Consider the following 13,708-nt stretch of genomic DNA (forward strand, 5'->3'; position numbering starts at 1 on the left):
GCTTACTGTTGGTGAGAGCGGCTGCTGAGGCCACGCGCTCCCCAGGCTTCTAATTTTAAAACTTTTTAAACCTGACATATCGCGCTATGTGTAAATATTTTGTGTATTGTGCTACTGGGTGAACTGTTGAGTGGAAACAATTCTCCTACCTGCCTCAGATCGCCGCTCCTCGGCGCAACGCGTTTGTTTGCACTTTTTATGCTCTTTGGCTCTAGGCACCGATCCGCCACGGCTTGTGCCGATTGCAGCGGCGGTGACCATACGAGCACGAAACCCCTCCTCCGCCCCCTCATCCTCACTTCCGCCCTGCTGGCCGACTGGCAGGTCAGCGGGCTAGTGGTTAGAATAGGCATTAAAAGCATCACGCAGCCGGCATTCGGTGCTTACTGTTGGTGAGAGCGGCTGCTGAGGCCACGCGCTCCCCAGGCTTCTAATTTTAAAACTTTTTAAACCTGACATATCGCGCTATGTGTAAATATTTTGTGTATTGTGCTACTGGGTGAACTGTTGAGTGGAAACAATTCTCCTACCTGCCTCAGATCGCCGCTCCTCGGCGCAACGCGTTTGTTTGCACTTTTTATGCTCTTTGGCTCTAGGCACCGATCCGCCACGGCTTGTGCCGATTGCAGCGGCGGTGACCATACAAGCACGAAACCCCTCCTCCGCCCCCTCATCCTCACTTCCGCCCTGCTGGCCGACTGGCAGGTCAGCGGGCTAGTGGTTTTCTTTTCTACACTTAAATGATGCAATGGCGGAAGCGCAGCGGACGAGCGCAGCGGGAGCGCCGACTTCGCGCCGAAGTCGTGCCAAAGTCCTGCCCGTCTGCGCCCGTCCGCGCCCGTCCGCGCCAGGCCGGGACTAGGGCTAGACCATCATGCCCGTACTTACTCCTCGCAGGTATTACATTCTTTACATGCTGGCTACTCATTAGATCTGACTACACTTGCATGTATCACAGCACACGGCATTGCCTGCCCTGATGCTTACCTGCCTGGCCTCAGGCCTGATCTCTCGCCTACCACACTGCCCGGCCCCAGCCTATGTGTCCCTGTCCCCACTATTTCCGCTGTCATGCTGAACACTAGATCTGCAGTGCGACATCAAACGGAAATTTTCAACTTGTTGGAAACGGAGAGCCCTGACTTGTTATTCCTAACGGAAACGTGGTACCGCCAGGACTCTCTCCCCGACGTCCTGGCGGCCCTTCCCCCTTTGTACTCTGCCCTCCGTGCTGACCGACCAAATGGGAAAATGGGTGGTGGGGTTGCTTTAATATCGCGCGAGGGGCCACATTTCCAGACACTGGCTTCCTCTTCCTTGCCAACATCTGACTGCTTGGTCGCCCGGTCCACTTCTTTTAAAACTCCCCTTACTTGTGTATTGGTCTATCGCCCTCCCCAACCCTCGCCCGGTTTTATTACTGCACTGCAGGAACTCCTTGGCACTTTGTCCATCAACAATGCTTCAGTGATGGTCCTTGGAGATTTTAATTTTTGGCCCGGTGATTCTGCTGAGGATGCACTATCTAAGGAATTTACGGCCTTGCTCCTCAGCCTGAACTTTTTACAACATGTCCATACCCCTACACACAGGCAGGGGCACATACTCGACCAGATATGGTCCCTTAACATCCCCATTTCGACGCCCTCGGTATTACCATGCGCTTGGTCAGACCATCACCTCTTGTCTTTTTCGCTGGCTCTCAACATCCCAGCCCCTTCTCGCCAATCTAAAAACATTTGGACCCGGAACTGGAGTCGAGTTGATATCTCCACCTTGTGCAGCTCACTCCGCGTTTCCCTTCCGACCTTTGAGGGTCTGTCTTTACACTCTCATGCTACCACACTAGATGATTGGCTTGTTACAACTTGTGATCGCATAGCCCCCCTCAAACGGGTAACTATTAACCGTGTTCACAATGCTAACAAGTGGTTTGGCCCAGCTCTAAAAGCCAAGAAACTTGCAGTGCGACAAGCCGAGCGCGCCTGGCGTCGTGCCTACTGCCCATTAGCCAGACAGCGCTATGTTTTAGCCCTGTCTGAATACAAACTAGATATTATAGTCGCAAAAAAAGACTATTACACTGGACGCATCTTGGCGGCAGAGAATCATCCTCGAGAGATTTTCGCGATGGTCCATGAACTTGCGGCTTCCGACAGGACTCAGACTAAAGTCCCCCCCTCACAGATTTTATGTAACTCTCTCAACGACTTTTTTATAGAAAAAGTGGCCATCATTAAGGCAAACATTCCCCCTCCCTCACCGTCCTTTTGTGAGGGCTTTATTCCTATCAATAGCCAGTCCCTGGCTCATATCCCCCCCCTGACTCTGGATTCACTTCCACCTCTTCTCAGACGGGTGAAATCTGGTTCCCCCGCTGATGTTTGCCCAGCTCACATATTAAGCCAGATCTTTCTAGATTGCCCCTCCCCTGCCCTCACCCTGCTAAATAAATCATTTGAACAGGGTGCTGTCCCGCCTTCTTTCAAGGCCGCTACAATCATCCCGATACTGAAGAAACCGGGGGCGGACCCTGGCGTCCCGGCTAATTACCGTCCAATCTCCCTCCTCCCCTTCCTTGGGAAGATTGCCGAGTCCCATCTCACGCAGGTCCTTAGCTCCTTTATCGAGGATAGCAATTATCTTGCTCCCTGCCAAGCGGGTTTTCGTCCCCGCCACTCCACAGAGAAGGTGGTCATTTCAGTTCTGGACCGACTCAGGGAGGGATTGGACTCCAACGTACCTCAGGCCCTCGTTTTATTAGACCTGTCCGCCGCCTTTGACACGGTGGATCACTCCATCCTCTTACGCCGTGTCAGGTTGGCGGGCATCGAGGGCCCTCCTTTGGTTTGGCTGGAGTCCTTCCTGTCTGGTCGCTCCCAGGCTGTCCATCTGGCAGAATTTGCTGCCCCTTCTCGTGAAATCACGTGCGGGGTCCCTCAGGGCTCTTCGCTGTCCCCTTTACTCTTTAATTTATATATTTTTCCCCTTATTTTTGCTTTACAGCATATGGAGGTCGCGGTGTACAATTACGCCGACGACCTCCAACTCATTTTTGATCTATCCCCGACCTCGCCAGGTCAAACCAGCTTCCAGTCCGTGATGCTATTCATCCGTGATTGGATGAATACTAACCATCTCAAATTAAATCCGGACAAAACGGAGCTGGTTTTGACGGGTGGGGTCGCAAATCCATGGTCACCTCTTTTTTGGCCCCCATCCTTAGGCACCCCTCCCATTCCTTCCCCTTCAGTTAAAACGCTGGGCATTACTCTTAATCACCAACTCACCTTACATTCACATATTAGTTCAGTTGTTTCTTCTTGTTTCTTTTCCCTACGGACTATTAGGAAAATTTCCCGTTTTTTTTCTGTGTCAGCACTTAAACTGATCGTTATGGCCATGGTACTGTCCAAAATTGATTATGGGAACATCGTCTTCAATGGTGCCCCCGCATACGCCCTTCACCGTCTACAGCTGGTCCAGAACCAGGCAGCCCGCCTGGTTTATGGCCTGGCTAAGTCACACCATTCCACCCCCCTTTTAAAAAACCTTCACTGGCTCCCTATCAAGCAACGGGCACTGTTCAAATTAGGATGCCTTACATTTCAAGCCCGAGCGGGCACAGCTCCGGCATTTATCAACTCTGCCGTTACAAACTATTGCCCGCCGAGAGCCCTTCGTTCCTCTTCTTTGGGCCTGCTAGTAGTACCCCGTTTTAAAAAGAAAAGAGCCGGTGGTCAGAAATTCACAGTTCTGGCCCCCACTTTTTGGAACGCCCTTCCCCCTTCAATTAGACTCCTACCATCCTATATGGAATACCGTAGGGCCTTAAAAACCCTCTTGTTCCAGCAAGCATTTACTGGTTAGTTGCGTCCCCCGTTTGCTTGTTTTTACCACTGTAGCTCCCAGCGCCAAGAAACTGCTTTAGTATACGAGCGCTCTATAAATGTTTTTAAATTCAAATTCAAATACATAACAAGCAAGTAACGCTTGTAACTCTAATTTGTTCGACCTGTGCCAAAGGAAGACCCGAATTTTCTCATATTAATAATTCAGTTTGAAAAGGCTAAATTATTAGTGTAAATACATATTCATAGTTTAAAAATACCTACAACAGAAATGCAGCCCAACAGATATACTTGGCTCAGATTTTCAGAAATTGTAGACATCCGGTTTCTATTTAAGTTGATTCTACAGAGTGGGGAACAAAAAAGCGATCAGTACTCTCCCATTAAGTGGTCGAGATACTATTCTTTTAAAGGATAAACTACATATGTTACCTGTCGTCTCTTGTTACAAATCATTCCCTCAGCTTGCACTTATTGCAGCTACGAAGAATCGAGTTATTAAATTTTCATTTATAAGTAGATTCTAGAAATGAAAACAATAATAAATGGACTAATTAAATGTTCGCATTTGGTACTTTCCAAATACAATTTTAAAGGCTATATTGAAGTTCAGGCAGGGAAGCCGCAATTACCTTTTTTGATCTGTAAAGACACAGTCACTTGCTCCCAGGACTTGCGGATGTATAATAACACACGAGCTAAAAGATAATAGGTACGGACCATATCGTTATTAACCGACCTCCAAATGCAAACATTGGTTTAATATAGAACGCCTCATTTACATTAAAAGCTATGAGTACCTTTAATAACTGCAACAGTCGCAGCAAAAGAAGAAGGGAAAAAGGTTCTTCCTGATATGGAGAATTCCCTATATCGAATATTTTGTTCTGTTAAAGAAAAGATGAGAAGACATTCTATTCTTCTTCACAATAAGAGCGTACAGGCACAGTTTAAGATGTCCTGTCACAGAGTTGCTGCATTATTCAGCAATGAGTCAGTACACTCACCAGGTACGGATATGTCAGTAGCTCAAAAACGTCCGGGAGCAAGGCGTGGGGGTCCGATAGCTTCCTTCGATGTCGGTAACAATCGTATTGTGGCTTGATCCGGCTGTTTTTAAATCGTTTTTTTTTTTTTTTTTTTAGGTTAAAAACTTTTATTGAGCAATCAGATAAAAAGTACAGAGATGGGCCTACAACCACACGGGCTGGCCGCTAATACGGAAAGCACGCATCATACAGTAAACATTAATCTCCGTGGCCAGGCTCAAATCACAGAGTAAATATTGCACCAAGCATATTACAGGACACAACGAATTTTGTCTTAAACAGTAAAATAACAAACTAAAACAAGGCGAATGTAGCAATCACGTCAGCCCAGATGACAGAGGGGAAGTACACTAATCAGGAAGATAAAGGTAAGTCAATGAGACTCGGCAAGGCCGGGGCGGGGGGGCCGCAGGGAGGACAGGAAAATCTTAAAAAAGGAATGAAAGATTTCGGGAACGTCAGCCTAGGGAGACAGGGTAACATCGGATATGTCAACCAAGGGAGGGGTACAAATTTCTCCACGATATGCATTCCACTGACCCCAAATTTTAGTCCACGTCCTGGGTCTGCCCCTAGCCACATATACGGTCTTCTCTCGAAACATGGACCAGTCCATGTTATCCTCCCACACCGAGACGTCCGGAGGTCTGGATGCGCCCCAGAGTTGCGCAATGTCCCGCTTCGCGACCATGTACCCCAAGGTTGCCCATCTGGTCTGGGCCACAGAATAATCGGTGGGTTCCCACACGTTCAACAGGCAGCGTCGGGCCTCAGGCCGCAGGGCAACACCAGTCACGACAGTCATCACATCAAGAACATCAATCCAGTAGGCCGCTACCAACGGGCATTCCCAAAGTATATGCATAAATGTAGCACTCATCCCACAGCCACGCTTACATAAGCCATCCGGGGAAAAACCCATTACAACCAGGCGCGGGCCAGTTACATACACGCGGTGGAGGATCTTAAGTTGCACCAAACGAAGACGGGCGGGAATGGCGACCTCTTTAGGAGAAGAGAGTGCTGACTGCCAATCCTCGTCATCTAATTCCAGTCCGTCACCGACCCACTGCTCCCTAAGGCGGACCAACAGGTCGGCGCGACTATGAATCAATTTTTTATAAATAAGGGAGATAGTACTATCAGGCAGGTGTCCATCTAGTATACGATCTTCAAGGGGGGAAGACTCGGGCAGGGTCACACCAGGAGTTAGAACTGAGGCCAGGGCATGCCGGACCTGCAGATACCGAAAAAACTCTCTATCACTCAAGTCGTATTCTGCCTTAAGGGTCTGGAATGACTTCACGCTACCTTTCGCACAGACATCACCCACCTTACATATCCCAATCATATCCCAGCGGTCGAATCCCTTAGTAGACCAGAGACACCCCAAACGTTCGGAGGCATAAAGCGGCGTCGCCAGTGTCAGTCGATTCTCCCAGCCCAAACTCACATGCGCGGCGCGCCACACGGTGACTGCGATCCTGGACGGGCCCACAAGATGGCGCCCGGCCGATCTAGAATAAAGCGCTCTATTAAAGTCCCCTCCCGGCAGCTGGAGTCTATCCATCTCAAAGGCCGGATCCCGACCCGGTGAATACATCGCGTGGTTGATGGCAGACAGCTGGGCAGCCCAGTAATATCTCTTGATGTCGGGGAGCGCCATGCCCCGTCATACCAAGGGATGGTGAGTTTCGCAAGGGCAATACGTGGACGCCCGTCCCAGATCAGTTGTCTTTGAAGACTCTCGATCTCTCGGAAATAGGTAGCGGGAACGTCGTCATAAGAATTCTGAAGTGCATAGAGGAACCGCGGCAAGGACATCATTTTAAAAAGGGCCGCCCTGCCCAGAGGAGACAGGGGCAGCTTACGCCAACGGGCCACATCTAGTCGCAGTCTAAGAAGCGGGGAGAGGAGATTGCGCTCGAATCGGAGGGAGGAGTCCCGCGTAATAAAGATCCCCAAATACTGGAAGCCAGACTGGACCACCTGGATAGGAAATCTGTCCGGCAATGGGGGCAAAACACCCGAAAGAACATACACGCATGACTTAGCCCAATTAATAACTAGGCCCGAGTTAGCTCCAAACGAGGTAAGAACATCAAATAAAACATTTAGAGATTTACGCGGGGAAGTAAGATACAAAAGAATGTCATCCGCGTAAAGTGAGACGCGGTCCTCAAAGTCCGGTGACCAACGGATCCCCTTAAGTGAAGGCTCCCAACGAAGCCACGCAGCTAACGGTTCCAGGGCGAGCGCAAAAAGCAACGGAGACAAGGGGCAACCCTGACGGGTCCCCCTACCAAGGCAGAAGGGGACAGAAACTCTACCGTTCACCACTACCTGCGCTAAGGGTTCAGCGTACAACAACTTCACCCAACCGATAAACTCAGGACCAAAACCAAATTTTTCAAGAGCAGCCCAAAGATAGGGCCACTCCACTGTGTCAAAAGCCATCGAGGCATCCAACGAGGCCAAAATGGCCGGTTCCGTCAGAAGCCCCGCCCTCGCAACAGCACCGTGGAGACGACGTAGGTTAAGAGCCGTGTTGCGATGTGGGATAAATCCGGATTGATCCGGATGAACCAAGTCACTAATGACCGTCAAGAGGCGGGTCGCCAGGAGCATAGCCAGGACCTTGGGCTCAACGTTTAACAAGGAAATGGGCCTATAAGACGAACAAAGGTCCCGCGGTTTACCATCCTTGGGAATCACGACTATCGTAGCCAGACGCTGATCATACGGGAGAACACCCCGTTCCCGGGACTCCAAAAACATGTCGCGAAGATAGGGCGCCACCTTGTCAGGACGTAGCTTGTACAGTTCAATCGGCAACCCGTTCGGGCCCAAGGCTTTGCCCGAACGGAGTGAGCGAATGGCAGTAGCTATTTCGTCAGTAGTAAAAGGGGACTCCAACGATTTACAGTCTAAATCGGAGACACTGGGCAAAGCTATATCGCGCAACAGAAGGCGAGAGTCAGCAACATCCCGTCCAGACACAGGGGTATAAACCACACGAAAATACTCAGCAAAACATGCAACTATTCCAATCGGGTCCGTCACTCTCACACCATTCGATGATTGAATCACGGGCACCACACGATTCGCCCTCTCCTTCTTATCCAACCACGCCAATAATTTGCCCGCCTTGTCCCCCACATCATACAGACGACCCTGTTCCTCCCGGAACATCTGTTTGGCCGCATCCGTGACCAAAGACTTATAAGCAAATTGTTTCAGACCCAGGGCATGGAGTCTATCAGATGTGACTTCCGACTCTAAGGCAGCCTCCCTTTCAGCAATCTCCCTCTCGAGGTCCACCACCTCCCGATCCCTCGCCCTCTTGGATTCAACAATAAGGGAAAGGGCCTGTCCCCGAATCACTGTCTTAAAGGCCTCCCACAGGGATATCGCAGAGGAAACGGAACCCTTGTTGTCCAAAAAATAGGCATCCAAAGACTTAGTCAAAAGGTTGCGGGTCTCGGGGGAGGTAAGGTACCATGGGTTGATAGGAGCTACCCGGCCCGCCGCCTCCACCCCCATCTCAAAACAGAGCCAGAGCGGAGAATGATCGGAAATGCCCCGGGGGAGGTGTCTAATCTCACGCACCGCCGACGACTGGGCCGCAGGCATCAGGAAATAATCCAGTCTAGACAAACTCCCATGGGCCCCAGAGTGGAAAGTGTATTGAAGCTGAGTAGGATGCATAAGCCTCCAGCAATCCACCAAACCAAACGTGTCCAGAAACCCACCCAGCCACTGTTGGGCCGAAGGAGTGTCCCTAGGGGGGTGGCGGTCGTGGAGACCGGAGAACACAGAATTAAAGTCACCTGCAATGAAGAGAGTACTATCAGGGAGGTCCAACAAAACACGGCCCAAATCGGAAAAGGTAGAAGTCTGCAGACCGGGGGGGACATAAACAGCAAAGAAGGAGAGGGTACGACCCTCATAACGACCCACGAGGACAGCATAGCGCCCCCGATCATCAAGGATCACATCATCAACAGCTAGGGGGAGGGAAGCCCGAACAAGGATACCCACCCCCCTGGAACCCGTGGTAAACCCCGAATGTGCGGCAAGGCGATAGCCCCACCTATTCATCGCACGACAAGTATTGCCCACCAAATGAGTCTCCTGCAGGAAAACAATATCTGGAGATAAACGTCGTAAACATTTCAATACCACACTCCGCTTAATACGATCCCCCAGACCATAACATTCCACGAAACAAACCTCAACCCGCTACCCCCCATCCCACACAGCAACGCCGAAACCCCTCCTCCCTGAGCATGACAAGAAAACCATCAGTAGCAAGATAAAGTCGCCTTGAGAACATAACACACAAACATCGAACTTCCCAACCACCCACCCCCCAACAATCAAGAAAACGCCCCCCACCCTGCACCCCTGCAAAATGCTAAAAAGCCACCCCAACATGCAGTGTGCCTGTCGCCCAAGAACCCCCATTCTACAAAAAGACCCCGGAGGAGGAAAGGCTCTGGCCCACCCGCCACCCCGATCAAGACAGATGACGAGGAAAACACACAAATAGTAGAGGCACTTAGGCATAGAATCCCGGAAGAGTTCACTCTATACGAGGGCCCAGACGTAGACGAATTGTTCAGCTCTCCACACCACCCTCAGCACCACCCGGGTGGGCGTCGGACTCAGTCGCAGGAGGTCGGCCAGGCAGAGAGTCAAGCCAGTCGTTCACAGAATCTGGCCGATCAAAGAAAAAGGTTCGGTCATTGTACTCCACTCGCAGCCTGGTCGGAAACAGCATAGCGTAGCGTAACTCCATGTCCCGAAGACGCTTCTTGACACCACGGAAGCCCATGCGCTGTTTCTGGACCTGTTGAGAAAAGTCCGGATAAAAGTTCACTGTGGCGTTCTCAAAGGCCACCGGACCCTTCACACGTGATGCTTGCAGGATAGCGTCCCGATCTCTATAATGGAAGAGTTTCGCAACAATAGGCCTCGGCGGGGCACCTGGCTTACCCTGGCCCCCCGGAACTCGATGGGCACGCTCTACTGCGAAAAATTTACTCAGTCCAGACGGAGAGAGATGGTTTTGGATCAGGTCCTCAACCAGGAGATCAACAGAGTGAGGTTCTGGATTCTCCGGAACGCCAACCACTCGCACATTACAGCGACGTGCCCTGTTCTCAAAGTCCTCCAGGCGCCGGGTCATGAAATCGTTCACCCTACGGAGATTACCAATCTCCGTCTGTATCTCCGAGACGTCCGTCGTGAGGCTGGATGACTTGAGATCCAATGATTTCACCTTCTCATTGGTTTTCGATAGGTCGGCCCGAATCAAGTTTACATCAATGGCCACTGTGTCGATTTTGTGGGCCAAGGCCTCGTATTGTTGGCCTATCGTCTCCCTCATGCCAGAAATGGCGCCCATGATGTCCTGCAAGGACGGCTCCGTTGATGCGTCCACGATGTGGTCAGCAGCACTTGGACCGGGCAGGGCGGCTCCGGGGGACCCCTTCGAGTGGGTGTAACGGTCCATAACGTTAGATTGGACCGGGCCCCCGCGCAGGGGTGTCTTGGTCTTTCGTGTCTCTCGGTCCCCTCTGCCCGCCATGTTGAAAACTGCGTCACAAAGAGATTCACCAGGCTCGATGGAATGGGCACAGGAAGCAAGGCTTCGGGATCAAGGAGCCGCCAAAAGTATACCACCAGGATAGAGCCAATCAGATAGGAGAAAAAGCTAGCCAAAGGCCCGACAGCCGTCTCGTGCCCCGGATCCAGCCCAGGCCAGATTCCCCTGCCAGGTGTCTCAGTCTGAGGAAGAATCGAAACCGAAACTTAAGTGGGGGACCCACAAGTCCAATCCCCCTGCCGCTGTTGTTCAACTCCAAGACGGCCACAGAGCCTTACCCAGTCCCGGGCGAACCTCAAGGGCGGATCACAAAAGTTCGAATCACCGTAACTCCGGCACCCCGGGTCAGAATCAAATTCCGAAAGTTCCAGGACGATCAGCCCAGCGTCCTCTACACAAATCCTCGTGAAAAGTCAGGATATGTTCAGGATATTATGCCGGGAGTGGCGGGGGTCCGGAGAGCGCTGTGCTCACGCAGCCATCTCGGATGCCCGCCAAGCTCCTCCTCTTAAATCGTTTTTAAGCGGGTTGAAGATAACAAACATAATTTTTTCCAGCTGTAGCAGAACTACAACGCTGTTACGCCATGACGCTGTGGGGCAAACGTAATCGATGAGGGACTACAAGGGGGGAACGCAATGTAAATATAAAAAACGGACTAGACCATTTATTTCGGGGATTGCAAATGAAGCAAGATAAAAACGGGCCATATATCATATTGTGGTCAACTCACAACATAAATACTGAAGAAGGGCTCACCAGTTCACTTCAAAGAATGACGGACCATATATTATGTTGTGGTGCAACTCACAACATAAATACTAAAGAAGGACTCACCAGTTCACTTCAAAGAATCCAATGGTAGACAGACCATGTCTACATGCCGAGAGTTACTTTTAACTCGTCTTAAATTCTTTTATAGGGTCAGGCTCGTAATAATAATCAAATGGACAAGTATTGTCTAGATGTTTTTTCTTAAACTAAAGAAAACAAGCCAGGCAATTATAAATAAAATTCGGACGCAATGGGCCCGTAATTGGTTATATCTTCATTACATCAAAGTGTATCGTGTGAAACTGATTTTATTGAGGAAATCTGTCTTAATACGATATCCCAGAGTACAATTTAAAGAATCTCAACCTAACTATAATGTAGTTTCATGATTTAGGTTAGATCAAGCCTTGCGCTTTATACCAAAGCCATTATATAACTTATGCAAGGATGAACATCAAGCTCTTCATTCTCTTTCTGCAAACAATAGTCTAACCATAAAGGGGTGTGACAAAGGTGGTGGAATCGTTATTATTGACTCTGCTCAGTATAAAGCTAGTATGTTGGAAATGCTGAGGGACCCTACCTTTTATAGTCCAATAAATTCATATTCGACCCTAAGTATATCTAAAGAAATACGAAATTTAACCAAACAAGCCTTAAAAGATGGAGAGATCTCGATTAAAGAATTTGAATTTCTGAATCATAACCAAGGTAAAATGGCATGTGTTTATGGATTGCCAAAAATTCATAAAAACCAGAATAACCCTCCATACCGGCCTATAGTTTCGACTATAGGTACAATAACGGAACCGTTGTCCAAATATGTGGACAATTTTCTTCGTCCATATATTCCTAAGATTAAGTCTTACATACGTGACACTGGACACATGATTGCAAAAACTGAGGGGCTGGTGTTCAATCCAGCGCATGACCTACTTGTAACTATGGATGTGGAATCTCTGTATAGTAACATACCTCTCTTAGAGGCCATGGAAACTACAGCATGGTTTATTGAAGAGCATTGTATTCCATGCCCATCATCCTTCGTACTGGCTTGTTTGAAAATCGTACTCACTGAGAACATCTTTTGCTTCGGGTCCCATATCTATCGACAGGTCAAAGGAGTTAGTATGGGCGCATCAGTTGCTCTTTCAGTGGCAAATATATTTATGGCCGCATTTGAGAGAAAGTACATTGAAAATGAAGTCGCCCCCTTCTTTGAATCCATCTCCCATTGGTCCTGATATATAGACGACATATTATTTGTCTGGACCGATGGGAGGGAAACTCTCACTGAGTTTACCGCTTGGATTAATGAAGCCGATCCTAATCTGCGGTTCACCACCCATGTAAGTGCAGAAAGGGTAGAATTTCTAGACATTGTTATAATGAACGACCATGGCAAATTGAAAGTTGATGTCCATGTCAAGCCTACCGCCAGGAATACACTCCTGCATTATAAGAGCTTCCACCCTAGAATGCAGAGAGATAGTATTCCGCTTTCACAATTTTTGCGTGTTAGGCACAATTGCACTGATCTTGCGGATTTCGACAGACAAGCTCTGATCATGAGATCTAAATTTATTGAGAGGGGCTATCCTCACCGGCTGGTGAGACACTCGTATAAAAGAGCTAGATACTATGATCGTGACTGTTTGTTGAAAGTCAAAGCCCCTAAACAGAATGAACAGGTGGTCTGCATGACTAGGCATTCCACCATGAACGCTAAAGTGAGGCAGATCATCAGCTCGAATTGGCATATTCTTAACAGCAATTGCACAGTGGATGAGAAGTTGGCCAAACCATTATTTGCACACAGGCGAAACAAGAATATTAAAGATTTTATTGTACATTCTCGGTTTACAAACCCTAATAGTCAGCAAAGGTTCATCCAAAAATCCATCGTGACAAATAATCCGATTAAAGGAACAGTTCCTTGTTCCACTTGCATCTCATGCAGGAGTATCATCTTAGGCGAGGAATTTAGTCTCAATGGACATATTACCCATGCAAAGGAAATGTGGAATTGCAGATCCACGAATGTTATTTATCTTATACAGTGTCCTTGCCAACTTTGTTATGTTGGTGAAACATCGAGAATGATACAAACCCGCCTGTCTGAACACCGTTCTGCAATCAGAACAAAAAAATTGACTGCTCCCATGGTAAAGCATTTTATTGAATTAAACCATAGGCCAGAAGACATACAATGGCGCATATTAGAAAAGATTCAAACGCCAGATACCAAAGGTGAAATGGCGATAAGAAGGAAAAGAGAGGTCTTTTGGATCTTTTTCTTTGACACCTTTAGGCGTGGCCTCAATAATGAAATCCCATGGGAGAATGCTATCTGTTAGTTGAAATTATTGGGTTGGAAATGGGATGATACTTCGGTGCTCTGTATAGACTAGGAAGGTCGGGAA

This window comes from Lissotriton helveticus, chromosome 4_2, assembly GCF_964261635.1.
Source record: "Lissotriton helveticus chromosome 4_2, aLisHel1.1, whole genome shotgun sequence".
Lineage (NCBI taxonomy): Eukaryota > Metazoa > Chordata > Amphibia > Caudata > Salamandridae > Lissotriton > Lissotriton helveticus.